This window comes from Piliocolobus tephrosceles, chromosome 19 (assembly GCF_002776525.5).
Source record: "Piliocolobus tephrosceles isolate RC106 chromosome 19, ASM277652v3, whole genome shotgun sequence".
Lineage (NCBI taxonomy): Eukaryota > Metazoa > Chordata > Mammalia > Primates > Cercopithecidae > Piliocolobus > Piliocolobus tephrosceles.
Window position 1 is genome coordinate 7963147 of NC_045452.1, and position 20259 is coordinate 7983405.

Genomic DNA, 20259 nt, shown 5'->3' on the forward strand with positions numbered 1-20259 from the left:
GGGTCCTGTGCATGTACATGAACCCCTGATCCAATCACCACTGAGTCTGGTGCATTACACTCACCGCCCCCAGGATCCAGCTGTTTCTCTCCATCACCAGCAGCCCAGTCCAAGTCCCCATTGTCCTCCACCTGATCATGCTTCCACCCCTGCCTGTCCCCATATGGTGGCATGTCACCCCCTGCCTTCACTACACTTCCAAAGCTTCCCACTGTCTTCAGGATGCAATTTCTTCACGTGGCTTAGAGGGGTGTCATTATCAGACCCCTTCTCCAGCCCAATGGACTTTCTATCAGCCCCAAGGGTGCCATGCATCCCTGGTTTTCTTATTTTCATTCTCAGTCACCTTCGACCCCTGGTGCAGACATATAACCTAGGCCTGGCCAATCACAGCATTTCATTCCCAGGCTGCAGTATTGGTTCAAAGATGGATGTTTGACCCAATCTAGGTCAATGAAACTCAACTGGAGACTTTTACAGAATTCTGTGGGGAGGCTAAGCAAGTAGGGTACAGGGCTGGAGGTGTGGGGGCCATCTCTAGTCACCACCTGCAAAGCCTGCCTGCGTGAGAGCAAAGCCAACCTAGGAAGGTGGAGCCAAGAGATGGAGACATAAATCCCTGAAATTAGTTGAGTCCTTGGATCTAGCCATACCTGAGGCTCACTTCTTACACAATTCAATAAATTTACCTTTTTGCTCAATGCTATGGTTTCTGTCTCTCAAGAGTCCTAGCTAACAAGTATGTCCACACCCTCTTCCCATCTTATCTTGGGCTGCTTGTTATCTCCTCAGCTCAAGTATCCCCTTCTCCAGGAAGCCTTCCCTGAATACCTCAACTAGATTAAGCTCTACCCTCCCATGTCTCCCAGTCCTCTCTGTCTACCACTCACCATTCTGTATGGTAAATGCTGTTTGCCCTTCTGTTTCCCATATTCCACTGTGAGTGCTCACAGGCTGGGAGACACTGCAGTCTGGTGGGTGTTTTTTCTTCTCTTTCTTTTTTCCTACACTTATCACAGAGCCTGACACTGAGAGGCATTCATATTTTACTTTTTGAGATCATTTTGCTCACCAGTAAGTTTCCTCAGATATCAGGGAGTAGTGAAAAAAGAATGAGTTTTGCAGAAAGATGCACCTGAGTTTGAATTCCCCACCTATCAGCTTTGTGACTTCAGGTAAATCACTTAACCTCTCTGGGCCTCATTTTTCTCATCTGTGAATTGGGAGAGCAGCTAAGTACATGGAAGGGCTTTACTACCATATTAGAGTCCAGTTAAGTGTTTAATCAATGGTAGTTCCTGGCTCTACTTTCTTTCTCCAGGGACTGCTCAAGCAATCCTCCCACCTCAGGCCCCAAAGTAGAAAGGACCACAGGTACACACCACCACACCCGGCTAATTTTGTTTATTTTTTGTCAAGATGAGATCTCTCTATGTTGTCCAGGCTGGTCTCAAACTCCTGGGCAAACGTGATCCACCCTCCTTGGCCTCCCAAAGTGCTCAGATGACAGGTGTGAGCCACGGCGCCTGGCCTAGTTCCACCGTCTTATCTGAAGGCTTGGGGTGATAGCCCGGGCCAGTCGTCAACTCTGACTTCCGCCCCAACAATGTGGATGTGAGTTTCCACACAAGATGTGGCTCTAGAGTATCTTTATTAACATGTCAGAAGGTTTTCTGACGTTTTTGCTTATGAAGCCTTCAGCTAACTTCCCTCTTCCCCTGGCCCCAACTGCAGTTTATGGCTTTTCTGATTGCATGACTTTCCACTTCTTTGTTGTGGAGGTTTTGCAATGGCTGACAGCCAAAAAGTGAAAAGGCTTGACCAAGAACAAAGCGAGCAAGAAATAAATACTTGCTGGATATAATGTTCCTCAACAAGATGGCCTCAACCTTTTTTTGTGGTTCATCCAGGAAGCATGAGGCCTTTATCCAGGTAACATTTTGGGCATATTACTAGGGGCAGCAGTTGGCTCTAGGTGGAGGTTTTCAGAGCAGAATTTGCCAGCCCCAGTTCTAGGGTAGCGCATAGTAGGAATCCAGTTTCCTGAGCATTCGCCTGCTCCTCTGTTTCCTTCCTGGACAGACTGTGATACCTTCTTCCTTTTCATTCACTCCTAGAAGCAGGAAGAACCGGAAGAATTGCAAAGGCTTTAAGAGCTGCTCAGAGTATGAACACTTAAACAATCACGGGGAGAACCCCACAAGAGAGAAGGGGCATGATCTCATGGTTCACTGTTTTGGGGGGCAGATTCACAGTTGGGGAACAGCCTGTTCCTAATGGTGCAGGGCTTTGGGGGACCTGGGTCTTATGGAAAACATTTTCATCTGCAGACTTGCCTGGCCATTACCAGGAAGCAAAATGCCATGAGAAGAGTCCCTTAATTTCTCTGAACCTCAGTTTCCTCATCTGTAAAATGGGTGAAGAACAACAAAATCTTCGTTGCTATGAATTACTGAGCACTTCTATGCATTAGGTGCCACATAATGATTATCTGTCACCCACAAAATAATCACTGTTATGATCCCTGTTGCACAGATAAGGAAACTGAGGACCAGAGAGAAGTGTCTGGCCCAAGGTCTCAAAGCTCATGCATAAGCCAGCTGGAGTTCTAACTCAAGTGTGTCTGACTTGAGAGTTGCTATCATCCCACAACAACAGGCCTCCTCTTGATGCCTGCCTCCCGGGTCACTGTGAGGTTCCAACGCCATCACACACACAAAAGATAAAGATGCTCCCTGAGGCACCTATTTGCTCAGGAACCAGCAAGCCATAGGTATTGGGGAGGCGACTGGCTAGAAACAAATACAAGTCCTTTGGATCTTCACTGTCTGCTTTTCTCCTGGGCTCCCCTCATGCCCAGTCCTAAGCAGAGAGGGTCCCAGAGAACAGAAATGAGGAAAAGGCAACAGTGAGTAATTGCATCCTTGCAATGAAGGAGCGCCCACCAGCATCCTCACCCCACAGAATGTAGGCTCCCAACCACGAGTTGTACTGTGCCTATCACCTCCCATAACTCTAGCCCTGCCAGGAACTTGCCACCAACCAGGAGAACCCAACCAGAAGGGGGCTGGGAGGAGCCGTCCTTTCCTACCCGCTCTTGGAGGGGCTGCATGCCATTGGCTTTCTGGACCATAAAATGAGACGTGCTATGAACTTCCCCACCCTGTCCATCCCGGGACCATCTAAGGGACTCCAGCACGAGGACACAGTCCACGACCTCTAAGATTTGAGCCCTCCCTACGAGGACCTGTCCCCACTCAGTCTCATTTCCTATCACACACCCTAGATGCAGGGGTAAGGTTTGACTCCCGCCCCTCCACTTCCCCAGACAAGTGGTCCAATTCCCCCGTGCCCCATGTCTTTCATCTGGAAAATGGGAATAACACAGCACTTCCCTGGAGGTTAAGATGAATTTGCACCTAGGAAGTCCTTAGCAGAGTAACTGACACACACTAGGGCATCCATAAACACTGGCTGTGACTATTACGACTTTGACACCAAATGCCTTCTTGACCCGGTACTGATACTACTACTTCTTCCCACCATGCCTCCCTTCCCTTTTTGCCTCCTCTCCCAAATAATTACGGCGATAACAGTAATCATCACACATACCAATTGCTAAGGGCCTCCTACTTGCAAGACCATGCACAGAATGCTTCTCAAAGACCATCTCCTTCCTGGTGCATCCTCCTGAGACAGCGACACTATCATTTCTATACTTCCCCTTGTGTCCATCTAAAACATCAGCTCTCCCAGGGCAGGAGGAACAGGGTCTCTCCTGCTCACTGCTGGATTCCCAGCATCCAGCATAAAGCAGGCACACAGGAGGTGCTCAGTATTCGCTACATAAATGAGACCTCACTGAATCCTCACAAAAACCCACTGCTGTAAGTGACGATGGTATTCTTTTAAAATGAAGATGCAAAGCACACACAAAAAAATTAAGGAAATTATTCAAGGTTGCATTACACCAAATGGCAAAACGCAGACATGAACCTGGGGCTGTGGAGTGCTAAATTCACACTCTTACTAATTAAGGAAAATCCACGTTCCAAACGGGGCTCCACCCTGTACACCTTGGAAGGCTTCTCTGACAGCTGCCACTGACAATGATGGAGCTGGTCTTCTTGAAACACCATCAAAGCTGGACTTTGAACGTAACATTCCTGGGAGACTCTCTGTACCGGCAAAGCCCCAAGTCAGATCTATAGGAGCTTGCGGGTCAGCACAGAGATTGACGCCCAAGTAATGGGATAATTTGCAGAATGAAACAAGAGCTTGGGCCGGGCGCGGTGGCTCACGCCTGTAATCTCAGCACTTTGGGAGGCCGAGGCAGGCGGATCACGAGGTCGGGAGATCGAAACCATCCTGGCAAACACAGTGAAACCCCATCTCTACTAAAAACACAAAAAATTAGCCGCGCGTGGTGGCGGGCGCCTGTAGTCCCAGATACTTGGGAAGCTGAGGCAAGAGAATGGCATGAACGCAGGAGGCGGAGCTTGCAGTGAGTTGAGATCGCGCCACTGCACTCCAGCCTGGGTCACAGAGCGAGACTGTCTCAAAAAAAAAAAAAAAAGAAACAAGAGCTTGGTTAGGGGAAGCAAGTCATGTCATCACGGACATCAGAGGAAGGAATCTGAGCTGAGTCTAAAAGAATGCCAGCATTTTAACACATACAGAAGTTGGAGGAAGCATCCCAAGTAGAAGGAACAGCTCGAGCAGAGGGCAGAAGTGTGAAAGCACACTGGAAATGTGGGGAATGGCAAGGAATTCACTGTGAACAGAACAGTCTCTGTGGAGGAGGGGAAAGTAAATAATCATGGCAATAAGAATAACAACAATAATAGGAAGACTAAGCCGGGCACAGTGGCTCATGCCTGTATCCCAAGCATTTTGGGAGGCCGAGGTGGGAGAATTACTTCAGACAAGGAGTTCAAGACCAGCCTGGGCAACATAGCAAGACCCTGTCTCTAAAAAAAAAAAAAAATTAAATTAGCCAAGCGTGGTGGTGCGTACTTGTAGTCCCTGCTACTTGGGAGGGTGAGATCACTTGAGCCCAGGAATTCAAGGCTGCAGCAAGCTATGATCACACCACAGAAATCCAGCCTGGGTGACAAAGCAAAACCCTGTCTTAAAAAAATAAAAAAAATAAAAAGCAAACACGCATATAGTGCTTACTGCGTGCCTGGAGGGTTTTCTACACACTTTACAAATATTTGCGCTTTTTTTTTTTTTTTTTTTTTTTTTTGAGACAAGGTCTCGCTCTGTCGCCCAGGCTGGAGTGTAGTGGCACTATCTTGGCTCACTGTAACTTCCACCTCCCGGGTTCAAGTGATTCTCCTGCCTCAGCCTCCCGAGTAGCTGGGACTATAAGTGTGTGCCACCACGCCTGGCTAATTTTTTTGTATTTTTTTTTTTTAGTAGAGATGGGGTTTCACCTTGTTAGCCAGGATGGTCTTGATCTCCTGACCTTGTGATTCACCTGCCTCGGCCTCCCAAAGTGCTGGCATTAGAGGCGTGAGCCACCATGCCCAGCCATTTTTTTTTTTTGAGACAGAGTCTCACTCTGTCTGTCACCCAGGCTGGAATGTAGTGGCACAATCTCGGCTCACTGCAACCTCCATCTCCCAGGTTCAAGTGATTCTCCTGCCTCAGCCTCCTTGAGTAGCTGGGATTACAGGCTTGAGCCACCATGCCTGGCTAATTTTGTATTTTTAGTAGAGATGGGGTTTCACCATGTTGGCCAGGCTGGTCTCAAACTCCTGACCTCAGGAGGAGGTCTAGACCTCCCAAAGTGCTAGGATTACAGGCATCAGCCACCATGCCCGGCCGAGTTCCATTTCTTAAGTCTCACCCACAGGAGTGAGAGAAAACATTATAATGTAGCTGGAGGAAGGAGTATCAGTAATGTTCATGAATAAACATCAAAATGTATTATTATCTTTCAGAATTACCGAAAGGAATTTCAATTAAAATCAATTATCCAGGCTGGTCTCGAACTCCTGACCTTAGGTGATCCGCCTGCCTCCACCTCCCAATCACTTATTTAATCCTTACAACTAATCCATGAGGACAGTGCTCTGTCATTCCATTTTACAGCTGAGGAAGCCAAGGCACAGAAAGGTGGAGTCCTTGCCTGAGATCTCACAGCAGGTTTTAGTGCTGTGTGCTTCATCTGCTTCACCTCTACTACCCCAGCTCTCGACATGGGTTCTCTGACCAGCAGGAACAGCACTTGGAAACCTACACAAAATGCAAATTATCAGGGCTCAAGGAGACCACGCTGAACGGGAATTCTGGAAGTGGGGTAGAGCAACCTGTGTTGAACAAGCCCTCCATCCACAGTGAGGTCAGCAACCTCTGACTCCACAAACCTGACCACGCTCTGCAATCACAGGACTGTGCCATGGGGACTATGCTTGGAGACCCCAAGGTCCTCAGAGAAGGAAGATTTTGTCCAGAGTCCTGCAGAAGGCAGAGGAGAGCAAAGCAGGCCTCAAACCAGAATCTCCCATCTCTCAGAAGTGGGTGTCTACACGACAACCCCTGAAGGATGTCAAAGCAGCCACCAGCTCAACATACTCTCTGCAGAGGCATGGAAGACCCAGACCCCATTACTTCCAAGTTATCTGCATGATCCAGAACAACTCACCTCAACTCTCTGGGCCTCAGTTTCCCCATCTGTGAAAAGAAAAAGCTGGACCCTATTTCTTTTTTTTTTTTTTGAGACAAGGTCTCACTCTGTCACCCAGGCTAGAGTACAATGGTATGATCTTGGCTCACTGCAGCCTTGATCTCCCAGGTTCAAGCAATCCTCCCACCTCAGCCTCCAAAGTATCTGGGAATAAGGCACACGCCACCATGCCCGGCTGATTTTTGTACTTTTTTATAGAGACAGGGTTTCGCCACATTGCTCAGGTTGGTCTTGAACCCCTGAGCTGACGCAAGTGATCCACCCGCATTGGCCTCCCAGAGTGCTGGGATTATAGGTGTGAGCCACCGTGCCCGGCCTGGAGGCAAGACTCAATTTCTAATCTTGTTTTTCTTCCTAAAACTCTTAGCCATCAAATATGCACTGCTGGTCTACTGTGCACTTGAGCACAGCAATGACCACGTAGCAGAATGAAGGGCAAAGGCACCTATTGCATGCAGCTTCCAGGAGTGCTCAGAGGCAGGGTAGCCGACACTCCCCCAGTACCCCAAACCAAATCAAACCAAAAGTAGCATCTGCCTTCCTGCTGCTAGCCCAGACTTCCACTTCTTCCCCACAGCCCTGGGGCTGGGTGGGGAAGGGAGGGCCCTGGGGGCGTGGAAGGGGCGTGGGTTGAGGGAGAACCATGGCCTTGTAGGGTGGCCTTGCCAGGTGCCTGACTTCACAGGGCCTCTGTCTTCCACATGGGAAGTAGCTACTACCACTTTCTCACACCTCCAAGGGTTTCTGGCGGAGCCCCCGGGCTCTGCAAGGGTCCGGATGGTTCTGCGGCAGGATATCAGTCACCAGCCAAAGCAAGTGTGATGAAAAGTTTCTAATGAGAGAAAGGAAGGACCGTGCTGGCACGTGTGTGTGCTCGGGGTCGGCGGCGGGAAGGAAGGGGGAAGTGGTGCAGGTGGGGGCGGAAGAAGACAGAGAGAGACAAAAACAGAGAGGGGCAGAGACAGAGGGAGATAGAGACAGAGTCAGAGGAGAGGCAAAGATGGGAGTAAAACAGAAGGACTGACAGAGACAGGGAAAGACGTGAGTTGGGGGTATGGGTGGGAGGGAGAGAAAGGCAGGAAGAGACAAAAATAGAGACCAAGACAAGTTGGGTACAGCAGCTCACATCTATAATCCCAGCACTTTGGGAGGCTGAGGCAAGTGGATTGCTTGAGCCCAGGAGTTCAAGACCAGCCTGGATAACATAGTGAGACCCCATTTCTACAAAAAATAAAAAATGAACCAGGTGTGGTGGTCTGTACCTGTAACTCAAGAGGCTGAGGAAGGAGAATTGCTTGAGCCCAGGAGTTCAAGGCTGCAGTGAGCTACGATTGCACCACTGCACTCCAGCTTGGGCAACAGAGCAAGACAGACAGATGGAAAGAAGGAAAGAAGGAAGGAAGGGAGGGAGGGAGGAAGACAGAAAGAAGGAGAAGAACACCAGACAGAGAAGGAGAGAAATGAGGAGCAGAAGCAGCCTGGAGCAGGAACCTCAGCTCCCACACCATCAATGGCCACCTACATCCCTGCACCCACATCTTAGCTACACAGCCATCCTGCCCTTCAGTCAAGACCCCTGGGGTTCCAGGGAAGAAGGGGAATGTTAAGAGAGAGGTCACTACTGGCCAAGCCCCGGCCAACCCCCTCACCTGTTGTGAGGCTCTCCAAATTCCAAGCTGCTGAAGACTACCTTCCCAATGTGAATGACATCCAGAACCCCCCTTAATCTTATTCATTTTTGTCAATGGATTCAATATTTTTAAAACATAGTTTCAAGGGAAACTATAATCCGCTGGATTAAATTAAAAACATGCCCTAATTAAAACGTTACTGCAAAAATAAAATCAAAGGAAGCAATGCTTTTTAATGCCTCCTGGCTGGAGTCGGCCGCCAGCCTAAGGAAGCATTCCTGAAGGAGGCAGCTGCGTCCGATCTTTGTTAAACAAGAGGAGTCTGGGGAGAAGCACTGAAGACACATTAGCACCTAATGGAGGCTTTCTCCGGAAAGTCATCAGAGGGCTTCACATTAGGCAACAGCAGCCTCCAGGGCAAAATGCAAGTCCTTTGGCATAGCAATGAGGCTCTGTTGACTTAACTCCTGCCGACCTCCAATTTTATTATAACACCACCAATTCCCCCAACCCCCAACACACACACACACACACACACACACACACACACACATACACACACTATAGTCTCTGTGCCCTGAACTCTACCAAACCAGGCCACAGGGTCTCACACCTCCAAACTTTTGCACTTGTGATTCTCTCTCCTCGGAAAACGTTTCCTGACCTCCTCTACAAAGCTAACTCCTGCTGGCATCATTGCACCCCTTCCTCCAAGAAGCCTTCCCTGACTGCCTCCAGTACCTGTACCAGTAATCCCCAAGGTGCTTAGCATCCTGCGTGGCTTCTGGTGCTGCGTCCCTGACGACTCCACGGAATGTGCAGGGCTGGGACCCCATCCTAGTCCCCACACCCTCTCAGAACCCAGCATGGTCCCCAAACTTCTAGCACAGGCTGCACAGGTATTTGTTGAGTAAACAGAAGGATCAATTGAGAAAGAAATGAAGGCACCAGAACATTCTGGGATAGAAGAAAATCTAAACAAAACCCTCTCTGTGCTCTGGGAAAAAGTTCTAGGCAGAAGCTCCTGTCCAGTAAGAATCAGGCGAGTTGACTCAAATTGGCCTCACCTACTCACTAGTCCACAAACTCTGGGCCAATGGCCCAGCCTCTATTCAGTTTTCTTGCCTATAAAGTGGAGACAGTAGTATTGCCTATGATAGAATTGAGCTAAGAAAAAAATAAACGTAAAGAGCTAAGTACCCAGAAAGCACTCAAATCCTCAAATCTTAACTGCAATCATTACTATTTTTATTAGCATCTAACACTCACCAAACCAAAGTTTTATAACTTGTAGGGATCCAAAAGATGATTAGAAAAGCGACTAGCAGACTTTCTTTTCAAAGGCCAGCAATGTGGGCCCTACGGTCTCTGTCACAACTACTCCACTCTGCTTTTGTTGCACAAAAGCAGCCACAGACAAAATGTCAATAAATAAGCATAGCTATGTTCCGATAAAACTTTATTTACAAATATGGGTAGTGGGCCGGATGTGGCCTATGAGTGGTAATCTGCCAATTTCTAACCCAGGCACTCACTATTCCAAATGTGGTCTTTAGACAAACACCATCAGAGGCCCCTGGAAGCTGGTTAGAAACATGGTCTTAGTCTCTGCCCCAAACCTGCTAATCAGAATCTACACTTTAGCTGGGCACGGTGGCTCATGCCTGTAATCCCAGCACTATGGGAGGCCGAGGCAGGCAGATCACTTGAGGTCAGGAGTTTGGGACCAGCCTGGCCAACACAGTGAAATCCTGTCTCTACTAAAAATCCAAAAATTAGTTGGGCACAGTGGCAGGCATCTGTAATTCCACCTACTTGGGAGGCTGAGGCAGGAGAATTGCTTGAACCTGAGAGGTGGAGGTTGCAGTGAGCCGAGATTGCGCCACTGCACTCCAGCCTGGCCAACAAGATCGAAACTCTGTCTCAAAACAAAAAACAAAAAAAACCCTCACAAAAACACTGAATCTGCACTTTAACAAGATCCCCAGGGGGATCGTACACACGTTAAGATCTGAGAGGCCTGAGTACTCAACTTCATAGGCTGACATCTCACGTCGGAGATGTGGGTTACTTTTTCTTGCCTGATGCCTCCACCAGAACATAAACTCCACGACAACTAGGACCTCATTGCTTCTTAAATCTTGTACCCCAACATCCAGCTGAGGGTTCTCACGTGTCCTTATTCTAGTGGAAGACGTCACTCAGTGGCTATCCGTGCAGTGCTGGGATCAAGGCATGACTTCCACTGGCAGCCTCTGAAGTTGGGCAGATGGGCTTTGAGTCCTGGTGCTGAATCTCAGGCCTCTGTGACCTCAGGAAAGTGACTATTTCCGAGCCTTGGCTTCTGGGAAATGGTGTGGTCAATAACAAATATCTTACCGTAGGGAATAACAGTTAGGTAAGGACCTGTACCAGGTAAGGTGGCATGGCACCCCAGTGCCCAGACACAGGAACTCCTCACCCAGGGAGTATGCAATGGAGACAACCTCCAGTCCCAACCTCTAGTCCCAGCACTCTGGGAGGCTGAGGTGGGAGGATCGCTTGAGCCTGGGAGGCAGAGGTTGCAGTGAGTCAAGATCACGTCATTGCACTCCAGCTTGGGCAACAGAGCAAGACTCCATTTCAAAAAAGAATAAAAAGAAAAAGAAAAAAGAACAAAAGGCCAGGTGCAGTGGCTCACACCTGTAATCCCAGTACTTTGGGAGGTCGAGGCGGGCAGATCACTTGAGGTGAGGAGTTCGAGACCAGCCTGGCCAACATGGTGAAACCCCATCTCTATCAAAAAGTACAAAAATTAGCCGGGCATGATGGTAGGTGCCTGTAATCCCAGCTACTCAGGAGGCTGAGGCAGGAGAATCACTTGAACTGAGGAGGCAGAGATTGAAGTGAGCTGAGATCATACCACTGCACTCCAGCCTCGGTGGCAGAAGAAGACTCCATCTCAAAAAAAAAAAAAAAATGCCTTGAGGGCTTAAAATGGCAGACAGGGTACTGGGAGGCCTCAGACAACCTCCAATGTCCTAGAAACACAGAGCGGGAAGGGCTCTTGGAGAACATTGGAAAAAAAAAAACAATGTGGCCAGGCACGATGGCTCACACCTGTAATCCCAGCACTTTAGGAGGCCAAGGCAGGTGGATCACAAGGTTAGGAGTTCAAGACCAGCCTGGCCAATGTGGTGAAACCCCATGTCCACTAAAAATACAAAAATTAGTCGGGCATGGTGGCGGGTACCTGTAGTCCCAGCTACTCAGGAGGCTGAGGCAGAATCACTTGAACATGAGAGATGTAGGTTGCAGTGAGCCGAGATTGCACCACGGCACTCCAGCTTGGGAGACAGAGCAAGACTCTGTCTCAATTAAAAAAAAAAAAAAAAAGCTGGGTGTGGTGGCTCATGCCTATAATCTCAGCACTTTGGGAGGCTGAGGCGGGTAGATGGCCTGAGGTCAGGAGTTCGAGACCAGCCTGGCCAACATGGTAAAACTCGTCTCTACTAAAAATATAAAAATTAGCTGGGCGTGGTGGCATGTGCCTATAATCCCAGCTACTCGGGAGGCTGAGGCAGGAGAATAGCTTGAACCCAGGAGGCGGAGGCTGCAAGGAGCTGAGATCATGCCATTGCACTTCAGCCTGGGTGACAAGAGCAAGACTTTGTCTCAAAAAAAAAAAAAAAAAATCGTTTTTAAAACAATGAAACTGCTTATTCAAGTGGTACCAGGCAGGCCTGAGGCATCCTCAGATCCCCTGAAGAGCCACACGTATGTGACAATGGGGAGTGGGGGGAACCACAGTGATCAGGAGAGCCCAGGCCACCTACGGGGCAGCTTCAGGCCACTCCAGTTTGGCCTAAGCTCCTGGGTTTCCAAGAGAAATGAGAAATCAGAATTTTTCTCTAGCAATGGTTGAACGTTGACTCAACTTTAAAAACACACACACAGCACGGGAGCTCAACAAAAAACATGGAGCAGGGTGAACTCACCCATTTAACATGTAGGGAAACTGGAGCTCAGAGAGCGGAAGCTCCTTGCCCAATGTCACACAGCAAGAGTTGGGACTTGGCTGCTTCCACGCTCCGCTGTGCATGAGTGTGTGGGAGTGGGAGGAACAGAGTGAGCAGGGAGGAGTGGGTGGGAATCTGGACTTTACAGGCCAAGAGTCCTGCCTGTTCTGTCCATCAGGGAAGGAGTGTGGACAGAGGGATGGAGAGTGGATCAATATTTATTCAGAATAGTTATAACAACACCTGATATTTTCTGTGTGTTTTCTATGTGCTAGGCCTTTAGATGGAATATCAAGGAGGGGTAAGAATGAGAATTCAGAGTGCAGAGTCTGGGCTGGGTGTTGTGGCTCATGCCTGTAACCCCAGCACTTGAGAGGCTGAGGTGGGATGACCGCTTGAGCCCACAAGTTCAAGGTTATAGTGAGCTATGATTGTGCCACTGCACTCCAGCCTCGGTAACAGAGCAAGACCCTGTCTCAAAAAAAAAAGAGAGACTCTGGATCCAAATCCTATGTCTCCCACTTCCTAGCTGGGTGACCTTGTGCAAATTACTTCACCTCTCTGCGCCTCAGCCTGTTCACTTCATATGGCTGCTGCGGGAATTAAATGAGTTAAAGCACATTGAGTGCCTAGAACAGTGTCTGGCACCCAGCAAGCCCCGTTGATGTTGGCTGTATTTATAATTGTTGCCTTTTGACAGATGGAGGAATCAAGGTTCACAACGGAACACGTTCAAAACTCCAAAGAGCCTGTGTAATCCCAGGGCCTCAGCTTTTGCCTGGTACCAGGGTAAGTGCTTTACCATCATTCCCTTCCATCCAACACCCCTGGGAGACAGGTCCTACTGTATTCAGCAGATGAGAAAACCAAAGCATAGAGAAACAGCCAACAGCCCCAGAAAGATGTGGAGCACCCGGATTCTAATACAGACCAGTGCCCCTAGCTCCCTATCACACTGCCTGCTTTCTGGGCTGCTTGCCTGCTTTCTGGCTGCAGAAGCCCGGGTCAAAAGTCCTACTGATACAAAAAGTCTCTCGGCAGATGGGCTGGCTGCCTGCCATCGGAGCACATAGGATAAGAAGCTTCTCCCCGGGCCATCAGCCCCAGACGTTCCCTAGGGCCTGTGGGCACTGCCCTCTGAGGTCCTTCCCTGCAATTTCTGGGACTTGGCCAAGATCTCAGGCAGCTCTGAATGAATCATTCCCACAAATCCTCCCCTGGCTGCAGTCCAGGGTGGGGGAGACCTGAGAAGTGACAGGGGAGAGGACAGTCATCCCAGACCTCTGGAGGGGCCCTAGACAGGGTACATGCAGGTCCTCAAAGAGCAAAGGGACTTTCAAGCAATAGGAATAGGCAGCAAGTCAGGGAGCAGGAGCTGCTGCTACCCAGAGAAGCTTTCCTGGTGCCACATGGGGCATCAAAGCCCCACAAGCCACACTCATGTTTCCAAAAAGGTACATTCTGGTCACCAACCCCAGGCTGTGAAGCTATATCTGACCTGCCACTCTTGCTACAAATACACCCACAAAGTCACATCAATAATACATTTCAACAGCCTAACCGATCCCAAGGTGCCACCACATCTTAGTTCTGAATGGTCTATGCCCATTCCTCAGTAGGGTACACTGAGACCCAGAGAGGGGCAGGGCCTTGCCTAGGGAGCCTTCCCACCCCGTCTCCATGTCCCCAGGCTGCTTTCTTTTCCTTTCTTTTTAAAAAATATTTAATTGATTTTTGCGTACTGACCTAACACCCTACAATCCTGCCCTGTCACCTAGGCTGGAGTGCAGTGGTGCGATCTCAGCTCATTGCAACCTCTGCTCAAGCGATCCTTCCACCTCGGCCTCCCGACTCTCTGGGAATACAGGTGCGCACCCCTACGCCTGGCTAATTTTTGTATTTTTTGTAGAGATGGAGTTTCACTACATTATTCAGGCTGGTCTCAAACTCCTAGGCTCAACCAATCCACCCACCTCAGCCTCCAAAAGTGCTGGGATTATAAGCATGAGCCAAGCACCAGGCCTAGGCTGCTTTCTTAAGGCACAGGAATTCAGGATTTTAAAAGGACAAGGAAAGGCAAGTATGCAAAAGAGAATAAAATCATGAGGTGCCAGATACAGAAGCTGGGAGGCGTGGTCTTAACGCCATTCCCAAACAGCAGCTGTCCCAGATGAACCAAGTTGTCAGGAAACTGGAACATGCAGATAAGTGCTGGTTTAAGTTCCTGAACCAGCAGAGTACAGGTTCAAGCTGGGGTGAACTAACTACCTTCAAGGAACTCTTCCTCTGTGAAAATGCTGGGTTCTGGCCTGAGTTCTTCCGGTGCAGCCTCTTGCTGAAGCAAAGAGCGTGAAGAAGAAACACAGGGTCCTAGGGGTGGGGAAGATGCTGAGAGGAGGGGGAAGATGTTTGTATGTGCAGAGTGTTCACCGATAAAGCGTCTGTAACTCAGAACTGCTCATTTCAGGCCTGGGGGGTGGCCCCTCTTGAGATAAGCAGCAACTCACACAGGACACTCTTGTGGCCATCCAGAGAGGTCAACTTCAGAGTGGCGTGGGGGGTCCAGATAGAGTTTGAGCAGGACCAGACTTAATTTGGGGGTCAAGGGACAAGTCTTCCCCTTCAGTTACAGTCTAGGAGAGCCATGGAGGGTCTTCCACAAAGCCTCAGCTGGCAAGGGGGCTCCAGGCCGCCCTGGGGCGGGAAGATCCGAGCAGCTTCCACCTTCCTTTCACGCCCTCCTAATACTGTGTGCCAGCTCCTGGGGTGGGCTCTGTAAGCCACTGGGTCCTACACTGCCTCCCCTTGCTTCAGTATTTTCACAGTCTTGCTCTGTCACTCAGGCCAGAGTGCAGTGGTGTGATTGATCTTGGCTCACTGCAACCTCCACCTTCCAGGTTCAAGGGATTCCCCAGCCTCAGCCTCCCGAGTAGCTGGGATTACAGGCACACGCCACCACACCTGGCTAATTTTTGTATTTTTAGCAGAGACGGGGTTTCACCATGTTGGATAGGCTGCTCTCGAACTCCTGACTTCAGGTGATCTGCCCGCCTGGGTTCCCAAAGTGCTGGGATTACAGGCGTGAGCCTCCGCACCCGGCCTGAAAATAGTTTGTAACTAACACATCAAAGCCAGTGATTTCAAGGGTTATGACTGCTGGAGAGAACACGAAATGTATTTAAGATTATTGGAACCCTCATACACTGGTGGTGGGAATATAAAATGGTATAGCTGTTCTGGAAAAACAGTCTGGCAGGTCCTCAACAGGTTAAACCTGGGTGCGGTGGCTCACACCTATAATCCTAGCACTTTGGGAGCCTAGGGTAGGAGGATCGCTTGAGACCAGGAGTTCGAGACCAGCCTGGGCAACATAGTGGGACCCCTATCTCTACAAAATAAATAAATAAATAAATAAATACATAAATAAATACATAAATAAATAAATAAATAAATAAGTTTAAAATAATTTTAAAGGTGAAACCTAAAGTTACCTTATGACTCAACCATTCCAATCCTAGAAATATACCTGAGAGAACTGAAAATGTATGTCCATACAAAGACCTGTACATGAATGTTCACAGCAGTATTATTCATCATAGCCAAAAACTAGAAACAACCCAAACATCCATCAGCTGACAAATGGACAGAATGTGGTATATCCACATAATAGAATATTATTCAGCCACAAAAAGGAATGAAGTACTGACACATGCATTCTCTGAAGTGAAAAGCATCAGATACAAAAGGCTACCTAGTATATGATTGCATTTATATGAAAAGTCCAGCACAGGCAAATTCATAGAGAATTTGAGAGTGAGTAAGTGGTTGCCAAGGGATAGAGGAAGAAAGGATTGGGGAGTGAACATGAAACAGCATTTCTTTTGGGCATGAAAAAAATGTTTTAAAATTAGACAGTGGTGATGGCTGCGCAACTCTTAACATCCTAAAAACTACGGAAACATATAATTTAAAAGGGTGAATTGTACGGTATGTGAACTGTATTTCAACAAAGCTATTATAAAAAGTTTGCACGAGAGTTTTAAAAATCAGGTGATACAAAGATATATATTAAGTAAATAATAATACGATTGGGGTTCAGTGGGGTGGGGGGATTCAGAAATGATGCAACAATTCCTTTAGGACAATGAAATAAACCCAGCTTTACAGTTATGGAAACTGAGGCTAAATCGGAAGGAAAATAGGTCGCCAGGGCCACATCACTACTAAATCCAGGTGTGAGTCACAGATCTGTTCAAATCCAGAAGCCTACCCTCACCATCAGACCACCCTGCTGAGGTGAAAGGGTTATCAGATGGAGGCCAGGGAGAGGTGTCCACCCACAGCCCAGTCCGGCAGACACACACGCAAGGGAATGTCTGTTGGGAAGTGAGAAAAAGGGCTGGCTACTACCTCTGTGGGGTTCAAAACAGGAAGCACCCAACAATACCAGGAGAATGCCAGGGAAGGCTTCCCGGAGGAGGTGCTGCTTGAGGGGGCTTCTGTAGGATAAGTAGGAGTTCACCAACCTGCCTCCTCAACATCCCCATAGGACATTAAGTCAGGAGGCCTGTGAGTGAGTTTCAGCTCTGCCACATCCTAGCTGTGGGTCCTAGGGTCACGGGCAGGTGCCCTCTCTAAGCCTCAGTCTCCCCATCTGTAAAAGGGGAAGGGGGCAAGATGTTAGGCACGGTGCTTTCTAATGACTGTGCTGAAGTGGATGGTTCTTTCCCTAGGGAACGGGCCTTTGAGTGGGAATGCCAGACCTCGACCTCTGTCCCACCTAACAACGACTCTGCCAGGTCAGGCATGCTCAGCCTCTGAGCCCACGCTCCCCGTCCCCTGCTACCCCTCCCAGTCCCGGCTTTCCGGGCACCTCCCATCCAGCTCACACTGAGAAGCATAGGTTACGGAGGGAGGTTGGGGGCGGGGGTGGGATCCTCAGGTCATATTCCTCTCTGCTCCTCACCAGTGACCTCCAAGTTCACTAGGGCTCCCCAACCCCGTGCTCCCAGCGCCCACCTCCCCAGCCGACGATTTCCGCCCCCAAAGCCTCCACTTCTGACGCTCCGCGCAACTCCACGGCTGCTGCAAGTTAACTTCCACGCGCCCCGGCGCCCGCCTGGGGGTCCCCGCGCGCCTGGGCGGGGTTGGAGACTCCGAAGGCGGGGACGCGCCGCCCTCCCCGCAAGGTCCCCCCCCAACAGACGCTGAGCGTCTCCCAGGCGCTGGGTCCGAAGCGGGAAGCGCGGTCACGGGGGCCCGCTGGGTGCCGCACCCCGCGGAAAGCGCTCGGGACGCCGAGCGGGTGCGGATCCCAGAACTGCCCGCCCGCGCCGCCTGCCTGCCTCCCAGATCCCAGCTCCCAGCCCCGCAGCCCGAGCAGTCGCGCCGGGCCCGGAGGCAGCCGCCAGGACTGAGGGTTGCCAGGCGCCCGAGGCCGACCCGCACGGCCCTGAGCCCGCGCCCCCGGCAGCAGCCCCAGGCCCCCCGCTCCGCCGCCCCAGGGCCACCTACCGTGGCGAGGCGCAGCGAGGCAGCCCCAAGTACCCAGCGACTCCCGGCTCTCCAGCCGCCCCGGCCGGGGAAGGGGGAGGTGCCCGCGCGGGGGCGGGGCCGCGGCGACGTGACGTACGGGGGCGGGCCCGAGACGCGGCCCCGCCCCGCCTCGTCCCCTCCACTGCGCCTCGGGACCGCGAGGTAAGCAGAGGGTGCCTGGGGAGTTTCCCGGAGGCTCGCCTCGGGAGCTCTGCCCCGCCGCCCTGGAAGCCCCTGTCTGCCCCCTGGCTTACACCTAGGACGGGGAGCTCACCACTTCTCCTGGACAGTTCTGTTTAAGAGAAGTTCCTTTCTGCCCGTAAGTAATGAAGTGGAATGATCACCAAAAAGTAGTATAAGAAAGGAAAAGTAGACCCGCAGCGGGGTGTATTTGTTCTACTGTTTGTGTAAAACACAGAAAAAATAAAGTAGTGGTCTGATGTATATTCATACACACCAGTGATTTTGGAGGGGGTTCTTGTGGATATACCACATTCTATCCGTTTATCAGGGATTTTGCCCTGACATACCTCCACCACCACGACGTTTGGCAATCTCTGAAGACATTTTTGGTTGTCCTAACTGGGGAAGTGGAGAGGCGCTACTGGCATCTAGTGAGTAGAGGCCTGGGATGCTGCTAAACATCCTGCAGTGCATAGGACACTCTTTCCACCCCCGACCTGCCACTACCCCAACAACAACAACAAAAACAGCAAAAAATGCCGAATAGCGTAAAGGTTGTGAAACCCTGATATACACAAATGAAGTAAAACTCCTGACTGATAAATCTCAGCACAGTGTAAGTTCTATAACCTTTCAGTGCTTCTGCTTCTTCATGTGTAAAATTGGAAAAATAATAGACCTATCTATGCATCATATGCTTATGCATTGAATACCTGAAGAAAATGTAGGGTAGGCATGCAGGCTTACTTTTCACTGTGAACTTTGGTTCTTTGTTCTCTTTAAACTTTCTATTTGCCATGTGTATATATTATCTGCTTAAAATAAATTTCTGGGCCAGGCACGGTGGCTCACACCTGTAATTCCAGCACTTTGGGAGGCGAGGTGGGCGGATCACTTGAGGCTAGGAGTTCAAGACTAGCCTGGTCAAAATGGTGAAATCTCATTTCTAATAAAAATGCAAAAATGACTTTGGGAGGCCGAGGTGAGTGGATCACATGAGGTCAAGAGTTCGAGACCAGCCTGGCCAACATGACGAAACCCTGTCTTTGCTAGAAATACAAAAATTAGCCGGGTGTGGTGGTACACACCTGTAGTCCCAGCTACTCAGGAGGCTGAGACAGGAGAATCGCTTGAACCCGGAAGGCAAGGGTTGCAGTGAGCTGAGATCGCACTGCACTCCAGCTTGGGCAACAGAGTGAGACTCCATCTCAAAAAAAAAAAAAATGTAATCCCAGCACTTTGGGAGGCTGAGGCGGGTGGATCACCAAGTCAGGAATTCAAGACCAGCCTGACCAATATGGTGAAACCCCATCTCTACTAAAAATACAAAAATTAGCTGGGCATGGTGGTGCGCACCTCAGCTACTCAGGAGGCTGAGGCAGGAGAATCGCTTGAACCCAGGAGGCAGAGGTTGCAGTGAGCCAAGATGGCGCCACTGCACTCCAGCCTGGGTGACAGAGCGAGACTTGGTCTCAAAAAAAAAAAAAAGAAAGAAAAGAAAAATGAGCGGAGCATGGTGCTACTCACCTGTAATTCCCCCTGCTTGGGAGGCTGAGACATGAGAATCACTTGAACCCAGAAGGCAGAGGTTACAGTGAGTGCAGATCACACCACAGCACTCCATCCTGGGTGACTACACACACACACACACACACACACACACACACACAGAGAAACTAAGACACAGAGATATTAAGTAATTTGCACATGGACAGCCATGTGTTCATTCACTGCTCATTCATTAATTCATTCATGTGTCCAATAAATAGTGCCTACCATATGGAAAATGCTGGCACTTGGTAATGCTGCCTCCACGAAGCCAGCCATGACTGGTCTGAAAACAATACGACAATATTACATAGTGTTTATTACGTGCATGTTAGAGACTTCATATGACTAATCTGAGAGACACATAGATTAAACACCAGCAGGGTGTTTTATGATGTCCTTTTGTGGATGAACAAAATGGAGATCAGAGGAAGAGGTCTGAATGGAGGCATTTGTTTAATAACATTCTAGCAATGGCATTCCCTGAGCTCTCTGTGCTAGGCACAGATTCAGCAGCTAATAGGGTGACAAGGGTCCTGTGTCCAAGCTGGGGAAGCTAGATCCTTTGACAAGCCTCCACAGTAAAGTGAGCACCTGCAACTGATGAGGCAGGAGCAACAGAGATTAACCTGGTCAGGGAGGGAGGGCCGGGGGTGTGTATACATGCCAG

The 20259-nt window shown here is 49.6% G+C and overlaps 2 protein-coding genes across 6 annotated transcripts in view; one reads left to right on the forward strand and one right to left on the reverse strand.

Moving 5' to 3' along the window:
- Positions 1–17951, reverse strand: part of TPST2 (tyrosylprotein sulfotransferase 2) — a 63873-nt gene extending 45922 nt beyond the window's left edge. The window contains exon 1 of one of the 3 annotated variants that reach the window (XM_023190778.3): positions 17838–17947. The gene's annotated coding sequence lies outside the window, so the exon portion shown is untranslated. Of the gene's footprint in view, positions 1–17837 lie in introns of all 3 variants that reach the window. The other 2 variants (XM_023190779.2, XM_023190776.3) reach the window with 2 other exon arrangements.
- Positions 17543–20259, forward strand: part of CRYBA4 (crystallin beta A4) — a 39425-nt gene continuing 36708 nt past the window's right edge. For all 3 annotated transcript variants that reach the window (XM_023190786.3, XM_023190784.3, XM_023190789.3), the window contains exon 1: positions 17543–18177. The gene's annotated coding sequence lies outside the window, so the exon portion shown is untranslated. The remainder of the gene's footprint in view (positions 18178–20259) is intronic.